Source organism: Papaver somniferum, chromosome 6 (assembly GCF_003573695.1).
Source record: "Papaver somniferum cultivar HN1 chromosome 6, ASM357369v1, whole genome shotgun sequence".
Lineage (NCBI taxonomy): Eukaryota > Viridiplantae > Streptophyta > Magnoliopsida > Ranunculales > Papaveraceae > Papaver > Papaver somniferum.
Genome location: NC_039363.1, coordinates 72918920 through 72932829, shown reverse-complemented (window position 1 = coordinate 72932829; position 13910 = coordinate 72918920). Strand labels below are relative to the sequence as shown.

Sequence of the window (13910 nt, the reverse complement as noted above, 5' to 3'; positions counted from 1 at the left end):
CACAAAAGAAAGGATCTATTACATAACTCATAACAATTACTAGGATCGGTCACACCAATTACAAATATCGATCATACCATCTCAGGTGATTACTTAGGATCGGTTACACTAATAATCAAAACTAGCCATACCAAATCATAAGTCGGGCATTGTGATTGGTTATACCAAGGTACATAACAAGTTATGATCGGTTCTACCATCTCACACATATTGGTAATCCAAAGATATGCAATGAATAGCAATACCAATAAGCCTAGCGATTCTTTCGATTTATAAAACAAGTTCATGAATGTACTTCCTTTAAACAAATGTAAAACATGGTTTCCTAGGATGAAATCTTCATATTTACCCATTCACATAATCACAATATCATTCATAAGATTATGTTGATGTTATATCTACGAAGTTCAAAAGATAAGTGTTATGCTTCGTAGTCTAATTCCTTAATACTATGATCATATGATCATGTCTCATTACTAGAGTAAAATATCCATTCACATCTTCGCAGTTATGTTTTCAATATAGCACGACTTGAAAGATACGTTAGGGATGAAGCAATTCAAGTCAATATTACTAACCTCAATATAAAGGATGATGTCGTCATTGTAGCTCGTTACTTCTTCACGTTCTTCAGGTCTTCGAGTAATACTTGTATGTCTCATATTCCTATACTTTCTAGTCTAACCTATACGAAGTTGTCTCTAGTACATAATCAAGCGACTCTTAGATGAGTTTTGATTCACTAAAATATGACAACCAAACTTGATACCAATGCTTGTTGGGTTCAACCGAGCTATGCTCTAACACCATTGGTGGGCTTTTTGTTAAAAAAATTAGGGTTTTTATTTCATTTTTGTTAAATACGGAGTTTTGGGGATCTTCACTTATGAGTGGATTTTTTGTACACCAAGTTTGATCGCCTTGATGCTTTATCCCTTATTATAAGAGTCCATAGGTACTTCTCCCATAGGTCTAGCCTTGAGCAATCGTAGCAATTTGAAGTCGTAGAAGCTAGAGTTTCCTATAAAGGCAAATAAAAAAAATGTAACTTAAAGCAATATAACTGATTTTCTAAATGGAGAAAAAAAGGTATTGAGTGGCAAGCTGAATATATTTAAAGGACCTTATCTAGATATGACATATATAAATGACTTCACATTTTATTTTTTCGGATTGCACTTTATGTAATACAACTTTTCTCTCTTTTTTCTAGCTCTTACTCAAAAACCTAAAAAAACCTTCACCACCATACTGCTCAGATCTTGTGTATTTAGGTCAGAACCTGAGCATATTTCTTTCATTTTTCTTGTTTTCTTTGTTAACTAGTAATCTGGGTGAACTTAGTTTAAGTTTTTGCTTCAATATACATTATTTTTAGAGATTTTCATGGTGTTTTTATGGGTGTTTTTCCCCTTTTTGTTTGTGCCTTCTTCTTTATGAAGATTATCTATGCGTTTTCATGGCGTTTCTTTGTGATTTTAATAGAGATTTTAGGTGAAAGTTCAAGTGTGGTGATCAACATTCAAGACTTTGGGCATATTGATCTCCTTTTATGAGAAGATTTCTTTTTCTAGAAGAAAAAACTCTATCAAAATGGTTGGATTATAATCCCGAAACCACTCTTTCAATCTTTGGATTGCTTGGAACTCAGTTGGGATTTTGTTACTTCTCTTCAAGAATTACTCTTTGTTAATACCTTTTAGTTGTATTTTGAAATTTGATCTTGATGTTTTTGACGTCCATGTAATTTATATTTTATCATGATTGAAATTTTGTGAGATTTATCAAAAAAAAAAAAATCCTGCATAGATCACAACAACATTGCAAACACAAAAACAAAAAACGATAAAACATGCACACCCATAATCACTTATATAGAACCATATCTACCATATGCCAAAATCCATATAAGGCACACTATCGATTACAATTGGATTGGCACCCCAAGCAAAGTGGTACTGCAGTAGTATCCGTGTTTATGTACGTCTTTTAATAAATAACATAGGACTCAAGGTAATCCCCCTATGGATAAGGTGAAGAAGTTCTCTCCTCAACACGAAAGTGTAGATCATTTTTCTTTATCCACCTTTTGTTTATAATAGTGAAGAATTAGGTACATACAACTCTAGATGTAGGTCAGTAGCACTCCTCTTATATAAAATAGTGAAAAATTACATGCATAGCTAGACGTAAGGTCGATAGCATCCACTGATAGTGCAACGGCACATGCTCTAAACTTTCTGAGCTCCCACGTTCAACGGTGATAAAATCACCCCTTTTTATTGGCCGAAAAAGGAAGTTTGGGAAGTGGTTTTTCTGGAATGGGGCACTTGGCATATCCTAATTGGTGTAAATATTTTAAGGTCATGAAAACCTACTTTGTGAATGAATGTGCATTGTTCACATTATCTGAATGGCCATAAATTAATCTTCTGAATATTCAACGGCTACGAAATTAAATCTTTACATGCCAATTCCCTAAATTACTGAAATACGAAATTTGAAACCAAAAAAAAAATCCAAAAATCAAGAAACAAGTCCTCTAAACTAATGAAATACCAAATTCGTAACCAACAACAATTCCAAAAATCAAACTACAATAATCTATATAAGACCAAAACTGTGAAACTTAAACTTTTCTGTATGAAACTCCAAACTTATTTGCCATATTAACTGTCAGGTTTTATTCATTCCAGTAGCATTCAAAAGTTAAACTCAAAAATCTTCTTAGTAGCACCTTAATTCCGGTGAGAAACTGTTCTCCCTGTTTAAACATATGTAATTTAAAACATAAGCAATGGTTCAATTAATTAATTGTTGGCTATAAGATGCAGAGATTCACTCAAGAACTTAAATGCATGTTGTACCCCTAATTGCAACCATCATCACCTGCGTCATGAGAAATTGATATGCGATATGATAAATCATATTTAATATTTAATCATTTAAAAATAAGCTGGAACAGTGACACGTGTCATTGATGTTATTCGGAAATGCTTCGAATTGATTACTAGAGAGATATAGAACTGAAAAACGCGGGGTATAACAACCACACCCAACTATTTTGTTCGGCAATCTGTATGGACTAAACTCCAATATAATTCCGAGAGCACCAAGTTACTGAGTCTCTATCAAAAAATATATTAGTGAGCTTTATCTATTTTTCAACACAATTAGTAAATCAAACAGATAGAAATTTGTAACCTGATTGTTATGAAAATAACTTGGATGGTACCAAAGACCAATGTCCGAGTGTCAATCAAGTCCTATCCAACAATCAAGGTCGGATTTATAGTTAGAGCATAGCTCGGTTGAACTCACCAAGCGTTGGTATGTCAAGTTTGGTTGTCACAGTTTAGTATCAAAACTCATCTAGAGTCGCTTGATTAAATACTAGAATCAAACTTCGTTTAGGTTAGACTAGAAAGTTTAGGAATGTTGAGACATACAAGTATTACTCTGAAGACCTGAAAAATGTGAAGAAGTAGCAAGGAAAGAATACATTTGTCTTTTCAACATGCCTGGATGTTGCAAGGAAATGCTCTGTTACATTTCAACTTTCTTTTTTTTATAAGCAAATAATAAGAACACACTAATTCTTCCGGTGGTCAGTACTTAGAGCCGGCACTAGCCATACTAGTGGGACAGACCACACCATATGGTCAGAATTTTTCTTTTCCCACTAGAAGAGCTCATGTGCTACATTGTTAGCCACACGATTTACATAAACAAAAGAGATAAACTAAAATTTCAGACACACGGTTTTGATATCTTCAAAAAGGGTTTGAGTGTGGTGATCTTCCTGAAAATTCTTCATGTTAATTTGATCAATGATTACATCTGCACCTTTCCACACTGATCTTCACATCCTTCCTTAGCAAAGCTATCTTTAAAGTCTTTCTAACTGCCTTCGCTTCTGCTTCTTCTGCAGATAAACAGACTAAGTGAGTTGATTCTGCGTGGATGAAAAAATGCTTTGAGTTTCGAATAATCAATTACATTTCCCCGTTGCTACGTTCCAACTATTATATTCAAGGTTATGAAGCAAAAAAAAAAAATTGATGATAGACAACACAATGTAATTAGTAGCGACATGTATACTCTAGTTTAAGAGCAACAGATATAACACAATACATTCATATAGTTGGAATAGTGTTCAGCCAAAGTTTTTTGAATATGCTCAAAGAACTGGATCAATAATTCAATGTACCAAAAGCATGACAAATTTTATAGGATGATTAGACGTAAAATGTCTTTTAGGAATTAGTAATGCAAACCCCCAATCTAAAATTAAAAAGAAAACCTAAAATTGGGTACTAATGTAATTACTAATGTATTTGGACTGAATGAATTGAAATGTAATGAAAACATTTAAATGTCATTTCACAACCATTAACAAAGAAAAAAAATCCTTAATCATATCTTCATTTCTAGGGAAATTTCATGTGATTTTTTTTTTTTTTGAGAATCTCTAATTGTCTGTGGTGAATTGGAAAATTAACTTAGAAATAAGAGTAAAAAATCAACACATAGATAAGAGTAAAATACAAGTGGTAAATCGAAATCGAGTTGATTTTATAAGGCTAAATCTATTCTGATTGTGAGTTGAAATGACCAAAGGAATTGGAGATAGTGATATTGGCGAAGATTAATCAAGAAAGAGACTGTTAATTATTTTCGTACGCAGAAATTGAAAAAAAAAAGAATAAAGAAGTGAGGGTACAGTGATACATCTGACTTTTAGGTTTTTTTTGGCAAAATTTTTTTGCGGACCATGTAAATGAACTACATGAAAACTAAGCACTCACAACAGTACTTAAAAATGGGACCCCATATTTTTCTTTTGGGGTGGGACCCACCCTTTGTGTGTCTAAGTGGTTTTCATGTAGTTCAATACGACGGTACATGAAGAACTACTGTTCTTTTGGTTTGGCTCATTGTGATGCAATGAGAAATGAGCAATCGGGTTTGAAGGAGAGACATCTAAAAAGAGCAGATTGAACAAGGAAGATGGTTAGATATTCATCAAACGGAGTATTGGGCTTAACATCCCTGAAAAGAATTTTAGATGAACATCCCTGAAAAGAATTTTAGATGGCTAATTATCCGTCGTATGTTTGTTTATTTTATATTTATTTTTTTTGACAATAAACAAGGCGCTTTATTGATTATGATAAGCTAGTACATGCGCAATCAGCTTCAAGAGTTGTGCTGAAATCCGATGGACAGACAAACCACAACACTCTGGCTATGTTATTTTTCCTTACATATTTAGCCATTTTATCAGCACTTTATTACAAGATCTATTTACATATAGACAGGACCAATAAGGATTTTGATCTGACAAACTTACACACCTGTTAATTATACATTCATCCTGCCAGGGAGGATATAGCTTTTGGGTTTTAAGGAGATTCACTACATGCCTGTTATCATTTTCAAACATAACTTTCTTGTATTGACATCTATGTGACCATTGCATAGCATGTAAGAATCCCCATGCTTCTGCTTGATTTATATTTCTGACATGTTGGAGGAGTCCCATGGCTTCCACGAATCGCCCTGCATGATCTCTAATTATAATGGCAATTCCCGCAATTGTACAGTTAGGCAACATAGAAGCATCAATATTAATTTTAAAGTAACCCTCTGGTGGCGGTTGCCAACAAAGAAATATAGTAGCCCGTCTCTGCAAATCAGCATTAGTGGTAACAAGTTTAAGATGAAGATGCTGCCACTGAAAATATTGTTCTATATGCCTGGTTATGCTAAGTGCATTTGGGTTAGTATGTTCGAAGACACTCTTACATCTATGTTTCCATAAAGCCCCCATGATGTATGCAATGCAATGCAATGCATGTTTTCATGGTGCTTGAACTGAATACTACTTGTTTTATCTGTCCATTTACAAATCCAATCTTGAATCGTATTGTACCCACTGGTGATGTTAACCAAGTGTGGAACGAATGCACCCCAATTTCTTTTTTTTTTAAGAAAACTAAACTATATTATGGTTGTCAGTTTTCAATTTGACAACCATCAATTTGCATCATTGACGTTTTAACGGTATCATTTAGAGTTATTAATAAACCAAAGATACATGTACCGAGACAAATTCCGCCGAGATTTCCCAGATGTGCCTAGAATCATTCTAAGGTGCAGCTCTAGCTGCCACCTTTAACTAGTTTTATAAACCAAAAATAGATGTACCGAGAACTATATTCATTTAGAGTTATTAATAAACCAAAGATAGATGTACCGAGACAAAGATGTACCGAGACGAATTCCGCTGAGATTTCCCAGATGTGCCTAGAATCATTCTAAGGTGCAGCTCTAGCCTCTAGCTGCCACCTTTAACTAGTTTTATATTTTGCTCATTAAAAGAAAGATCACAAGGGTTCTAAACATATATATATATATATATATATATATAGCACTGAAACAAAATTATATGGAGATCCGCGTACACAAAATTTAATTACAAAATTATACAACTAGAGATAACCATGGGTTCAAGATATAAAACTCATTCCACCAAAAACGGCCATCCTCCATTTGCACTGAAAAATTAGTCGCCTATCAAATAGAATTCACCTACATGTTGCCCTACTTCATGCTTAGGCATCTTAGGAAAACAAGAATCTCAAGTCTGCTTCTGTCAATTTTGTCAAGGCCTCTGAAGAGTCGCCAACAGTGCTGTAAAAGATTAGCATGATGCAAAAGTATCAGTTTTATGTAGCTGCATCATCCTTGTAATACCAGTTCAAACCAACATGAACAAGATTAAACTTACCCTTCAAATATTAATTTCTTCTTCTCTTGAAGTTTTAAAATCCTCTCCTCAACAGTGCTCTCGATTATGAATCTAACAATTCTACACAAATAGATGAAACGTCAGACAGAAATCCCAGAAAAGTGATATAACGACTATACAGTAGGGTAATAGCGGTATATACAAAAAACCCCACCTTATTGGTTTATACTGCCCTATACGGTGTATTCGATCTTGAGCTTGGCTTTCGACAGCGGGGTTCCACCAGGGATCCATCAGAAAAACCTATTTTAATATGGGTGAGCAACCACTGAGCCAAAAACAGACAATCTCAAGAACGGAATGGAAGCTTAATGTCAGAAGAGAGAGTACTTACATGTGACGCGACCGTCAGATTGAGAGCAATACCTCCAGCCTTCAAGCTCATAAGGAAGATCTTGCAATCTGGCTCTTCAGTAAATCTTTTTATTGCAGCATCTCTGGCAGGCCTTGTCATACTCCCTACCAATTGGACACAACTTATACCAGACTGAAAAAGTAGCACAAGTTAGCAAAGAAAATCTTTTAATTTATTCACAACGCCAAATTAAACCTTGCAAGTTAACTTCACCTTCTGGAGGGAGTAATGTATCAAATCCAAGAATGCAGTGAACTGGCTGAATACAATCCCTTTGGCAGAACCATCCTTTTCAATCATATATCTTATTTCTTCTCGCTTGAAAAATGTCCAAATAATACTAGTTAGCACGTTGAAAGCGGGGAAAGTGGGCAACTAGACATTATATAAACATAAGCTGCAATCAATATTAAGGAAAGAGTCTAATAACTGAGCCATGACTCCATAGTCTCCAACAGTCACCACTAAGTATAAAGCGCACTTAAAGAAAAGAAATGAAATATATATCTTACAGCTCCTAGTACCTTGAGAGTCATTCGCAATGTACTTAAGTGCTTTATTTAATAATACAATTTAATTTTCTTCTATACTATTAGACGATTGGAGAAGTAGCATTCCTTCAGACAAGTTTTATCGCTGAACTATTTGCCAAAGAAACTACAAACAGTGCTTAAAAGGAATTTCCCCTTACTAACTTGAACAGTCTATTTGTGAACAATTAGACATATGTGAGCAGAAGGACAAGCTACCCACTTTTACAAGCTTTCTTGTTAAAAGTTAAGGTTTCAGGGTTGAGAAACATGCATATTCTAAACAATATCTGTGATCTGAAAAGGAAGACTATCGTAATCATTTGTCGTAACAGTGCACTCATCCGACTTACACAAAATTGCAAGAAACTCTAACGTCAAAAAGGAAAAGGAAAAGGAAAAGAGAAGGAAATGGATAACATATAAAAGAACATGAGTGTACATATATACCAGGGCATCAATTTTCGTGCTTGTCTGAAAATCCTCAAGACGAAGTCTGTTTAAGATACTAGCACTTCTAAAACCTTTTACAGTTGTTTTAGAGCGCTGGTCCCCTGGATCTATCTTTTTTGTGAAGTCTGCAGTTAATGGTTTTGAACAAGAAGGGCATGTTACTTTTCCTGATTCAGCCGAGTAATCTGTCAAGCAATCCTTACAGAAAACTTGCCCACAGCAAGATGTAACCTGACAAAAATATTAATACGAAAATCAGGAGCCATAGTAATACAGACAATGTTAGAAACACTCCAAACAGACTTGGTTATTCAACATAAAGTTCTCAAATAGCTTACAACTGGATCTTCCACCGGGTCATGACAAAGACCACAATCTTTGCCTCCACCATTGTCATCAATCGCATTCCTTTGTGCTGCACTCTGGGAGTAGATCACTAGGTAAGGATGGTTAACTGCCTGTGAAGTTTCAGAGAATAGCTAAATTAGACGGATTAACATAAATGAGGTTGCTAAAGAAAAACAGAACTTCAAAACTACTTGAGAAACCTAGTAAGTGGAAAAGATAATCAATGAGTCAGCCTTTACCTGTCGCAATCGTGTCAGCAGATCAAAAATGTGAGCATAATTATGCATCAGGTTTCCAGCTTCAACATATCTGTAAATATAAAAGCATAATAAAGAAGCCATGTCACAGAAAGAGGTGCCACGACAAAAAATAAATGCAATTACCAACATTCTTGTGTGGGGGAATATTCAGCAAAAACAATTTCCAAAAGTATCGACTCCTAAAGTTCTGCTTGTGTAGCAGCTGGTGAGGACCAAAAGCAACAAGATACGAGAGAAAACACATTGTTGAAAATTGGAAAACTCAAGTACGTTAATCATGGAACCAATAAAACTATAGTGCACATCAAGAACAAAGTTTCTCAACTTCTCCACAGAAAGAATATATTATTGATGCAAATAGTAGGAAACCAAGAATCCACGTATTTGTAGGGAGAGTAAGTCACTGGTAAGCTAGACAATATTCATATAAAATGAATTAGACAAGACTGTGCTGCTGCTTAGTTATTTTGCAAGTCAAAAGAACATGGTTAAAGGAGAAAGGAGTTACGCACGTATTAAACTGTGACTGACTTTCATTATATAATGATTCATAATAGTCTTCTTCTTTAATATCCAGAGTGTCCCGCCTCAAGGTGACCTAGAAAAAAAAGAAAAACGTAAATGATAATCTCTTAAGCTGACTAGCGAATTTGCACGTATGGACACAAAGCAAGAACTCAAAAGAGTAAAACTTACAATTCTTGTAGGAAGACCAAGATCTGCAGCCCTGCCTGTCTTAGTACGTCGTAGCACAACACTCTTCAAAAGCTTGCCTGTTAGTAAAGTCATGGCTCTTCTTCCTTCTTCGCTGTTTCCAGATTTTTGTATTGGATTAACCACAAACTGATGTAGAGAAAAAGAGAAAATAGTGAATATATTAATCCATGGAGAACTCAATGCACACAACCATGGCTGAGCTCTAAGTCGCGATAGTTCAACTTGTTGACTTCCAATTTTTCAACCAAGATCCAGATGATTTATAGCAAGTTATCAACCAGGTTGGTAAAAGAGCAAAATAATGTTCTGCACTGTAACGCTCACCTTGTTCCACCAGCAAAAATGCCTCACAGATTTGTGATCACAGTTTGGACACTGAGAATCGGGGCTGCAGATTAAAACTATGTTAATATTGAAAATGAAAACAAAAAACTAAAGCTTGAAAGTGCAACTATAGCCAGCCAACATAACATACTGTACAACACTCACCTATGATCTAGGGTTTTGCAATCACAATCTTTGCAGAAGTAATATGAGTAAGGGGATACTTGCAGGAAACGGACCTGATTACCAATTATGGGAGCTCATCAGCATAAAAGCATAAAGTATGCACACACCTGTCAAGTGAATGGAACACAGATAAGAGCTTACCAACGAATAAAGTTCCCCAACACGGTTCTGAAGGGGAGTGCCGCTCAAGGCCCACCTGTATGAAGACTTTAAAGCAAAAACTGCCCTTGCAGTATTGCAGCGTCTTTCTTTTATGAAATGGGCCTGCATCAACAACAACAAATGACTATTAGCAGTTTGATATGCTGAAAAGTTGAATTTAACTAACACTTCATAGTTGTTTTGCTAAGATGATAAAGTTCTCCTAATGCATCTTATTTTATTTGGTAACGCTGGTACTGCATAAAAGTACTAAACAGATACAAGTATTAATAAAACACCCAGGCTCACAAAGTACAACAAAAGAATGACCAAGCATAACAACCATAACCCCGTAAAATGATTCTCGTATGCAATACTGTTCGAAGACGGATAGAAGGTCAATGGGATTTAATGCTTTCCAAAAATAGTTGGTATACACAAAGAAAACTAACCTCATCCAGAATGATGCGGTTCCACTTCACCAGATGCAAGATCGATCTCCTAGTTGATGAATCTTGTTCTACACCTGCTTGACCAGCTACCGGAGAACTAACCCCTGGCGCTGACTTCTGGTCTCCTCGCTTTTTAGTCTTCTTTCTAGCCTTCTCTGCTGTACTACCTTCAGACTCACTTGAACCATCTAGGACAGGAAGCTTTTGTTTTGATTTAAAAGATTTTGACCCTTCTTTTCCTCTCTTTGTCACTTGTTTCGACTGCTTCGCAGTCTTCACAGCATTAGGACCACAGAAATATTTCAGATGAATTTTTCATGGCCTTGTGAACATACAACTTCCCACAGTAGATACAAGCGTTCTTTAGATGGCATTTATTTCTGACTTCCAACTCAACGATGGAGTATTGGTCAGGACGAATCATACTCATGAAACTTATCAGCATACTGGCTGTCTACCCTTATCATGATACTTTAACACTTTGATGCTCCTTTTAGTGAATTTGTGAATCTCATTCTCCCACTAGTAGAGCAACCACAGGGCAAAAACAAGAGTGGTTTTTATTTCAGGCAAAGCAGTTGACGCATTTTGGTGAGTTTCGCAACCCAGTTTTGAGCCATCTTCCTTTGAGAAGAATAAGTGCAATGGCTTGACTTCTTCCCCATTCCCATCTCATCTGCAAGGATTCCCCCTCTGTTAAGAGACTGCTCCTGCTTCAAGGCCCAAGCTAACCACTCCTTTTGGTATCTCATAGAGCGTGAGCAGATCAGAAGGTGCCTCAGTAGCTTCCATCTCTCTCCTCTCTCTCATCCTGACAACTCGAGTCAACAGGTCTTGCTTCCATCTGACCCAATCGTCATTCTCATCCTCCCAAAGCTCCCAAATTAATGGTGCTCTAACCTCACCTTTTCTTCCTCTTCTTTTTCTCTGCCTTTTCCGTTTCATTGGCACAATAACCGCATTATTATCAACAGCTTCTCCAGCTTCATTCATATGTACGTTTAGTTCTTCATTTGGAACTTCTAACCCTATATTCAGGTTCACAAAATGAGCTACTCCATCTTCATCCATACGCATTTCTGCATCTTGTTGAGCAAAAGCAGAAAAATCTAAGTCTATTGGTTGCGCCGATCTGCTAGGCTTTGCCTTCTTTCTGATTTTCCTTCCATGTTGAGCATAAGATGAATCATCTGATTCCCCATCTTCAGAATCCATAACAAAATAGTCATCGAGTTCATCAGAATGGTCGGAATCAGTATCCGCCCCACTATTCTCAAGTACTTCCTTTCCTTTTCCCTTATAATCCAAGAAATTTATAAATACTTTGTCATCTTTCTCTTCTTTCTTATCACCATCAACTACATTCAAAGCAGATTTACCCACATTATTAAAAAAAAAAAACTATAAGCAACTGAGTTCCTTAACCACAGTAAATTTCAACGAAAACCCCAATAAAACTTAACCTAATAATTCACAATCTATCTATATATATTTGAACCCCAAATGTTAAACCCGAACAAAAAATAGAAGAAGGAATAAAATTACCTTGATCATCATCACTAGGAATTAAAGAATGAAATTCAACCAAATCAGAAACTGGATTAAAATCTTCCCCATCTTGACCATCACACTGATTCTCAGTCCTTTTAGCTATTTAAAGATTACAACAAAAACCCATCCAAATCAAGAACCGAGAAAACAGTATCAAACAACCAAAATCAAACTTTAGGGTAAAAAAGAATCCAGATTCTTTTTCAGAAAGAAAAGTACCTTTTGTTGAGGAACGAGTTAATCGTGTGGAACGCCGAGTCATGATTGTTCAGTAAAATTATCAGCCGAAGAAGAAGAGATTTTAGAGATTTCTTCTGGGTTTCTTCAACCTTGGGGTTTTGAAGAAAATGAAGAAGGTTTTAACGGTGGTGGTGGAGGTGGTGGTGGTACTGAATAGGTGGGTTTTTCAAGAGTTTGTTTTAGTTTAGTGTTTTTTTTTGGGTTTTGTTTACACTACCCCATTACTACGAAGAATACCATGCGGCGGGAAAAGTCTCTTCGTGGGGAACCAACTATGTCGTGTCGTATCGTTTTCACCTTATATGTAGAGTGGGTTAACGAAACCTTTAATCATGAACGCGGTGCTGATTTTCGTAGAGGGCAGGATGATTGAAGGTGTAGTACACTTACGTTTATTCATAGTTTAACAATGCAACCTTTTAAGTCTGATCACGTCCAATACTACTACGCATCCGAAGCCAAGCGACATAGACAAAGATTTTACCTTCCCTAGTACGTTTCTTGGTCACTATTGGCCATCTGTTTTGCATCTCTTTGCTAAAGGGAAAGAAAACTACAAATACGATATGCAAGTGTCGAGGAATTTTTTTTTGTGTGTGTGAAAACTGTCGAGGAATCGTGGGCTTCTTGAAAGTTTTGCAAAAAAAAAAGAAAAAAAATGGAAAAATTAGGCGCAGGCTCAAAAAAATAATATTTTCATTATCAGATCCACAATTAATTTTAGATATCGTGACATCCATAATTATTTTCATAACACCGATAATTATATGAAATTATTAAAAATGTTTGCATGACGGATTATGCATCCGCATGACGGGTTATGCATCAGGAGTATAATTGGCAACGCAACTTGGATATAACATATCTAAAAATCGGCGCCTTGGAATTTTACAAATTTTATATCGTTGGAAATCTTTTTAAGAGAGCTACTCAACGAGTACAAACAACAATATCAAATTTTTGTTTTTCACGAAAAAACAGGTGATCTTCATTTTAGGCAAAATTTCGGAAAGTGACTACATAATTATTATGCAGCCACCAAAAAAGATGCATAACGAATTATGCAACCATTTTCTCGACTGCATAACAAAGTTATGCATCTATAACAAGTTATGTAACCATTGTTTTGGTTGATTTTAGTGCGTACATAGAAAAATTGATGCATAATGCAGTATGCATCTATATTTACGTATGTATATCAGGTTATGCATCTATTTTCTCGATGCATAAAAGATTGTGCAACAATTTTCTCGATGCATAATGCATTATGCAGTTATATTTTCGGATGCATAACAGGTTATGCATCCATTTGCACGACTGCATAACATGTTATGTAGATATTATTGTAGGTGCATGACAAGTTATGCAACCTTATTTTTTGTTGGTTTCAACACTAAGAAAAAAATAGCTGCATAACGTGTTATGCAACCGTTTTCTGAACTGCATAACAAGTTATGCAAAAAAAAAAAAAAAAAAGCTGGAAACATAGAATCTTGACACCCTTCTCAATTCACCACAATCACAATTTCGGAGAGATGC

The 13910-nt window shown here is 35.6% G+C and overlaps 1 pseudogene; it reads right to left on the bottom strand.

Annotated features, from left to right (window-relative positions):
• Positions 1 to 6306: 6306 nt before the first annotated feature.
• On the bottom strand, positions 6307 to 12553 carry LOC113287981 (annotated as a pseudogene).
• Positions 12554 to 13910: the final 1357 nt, after the last annotated feature.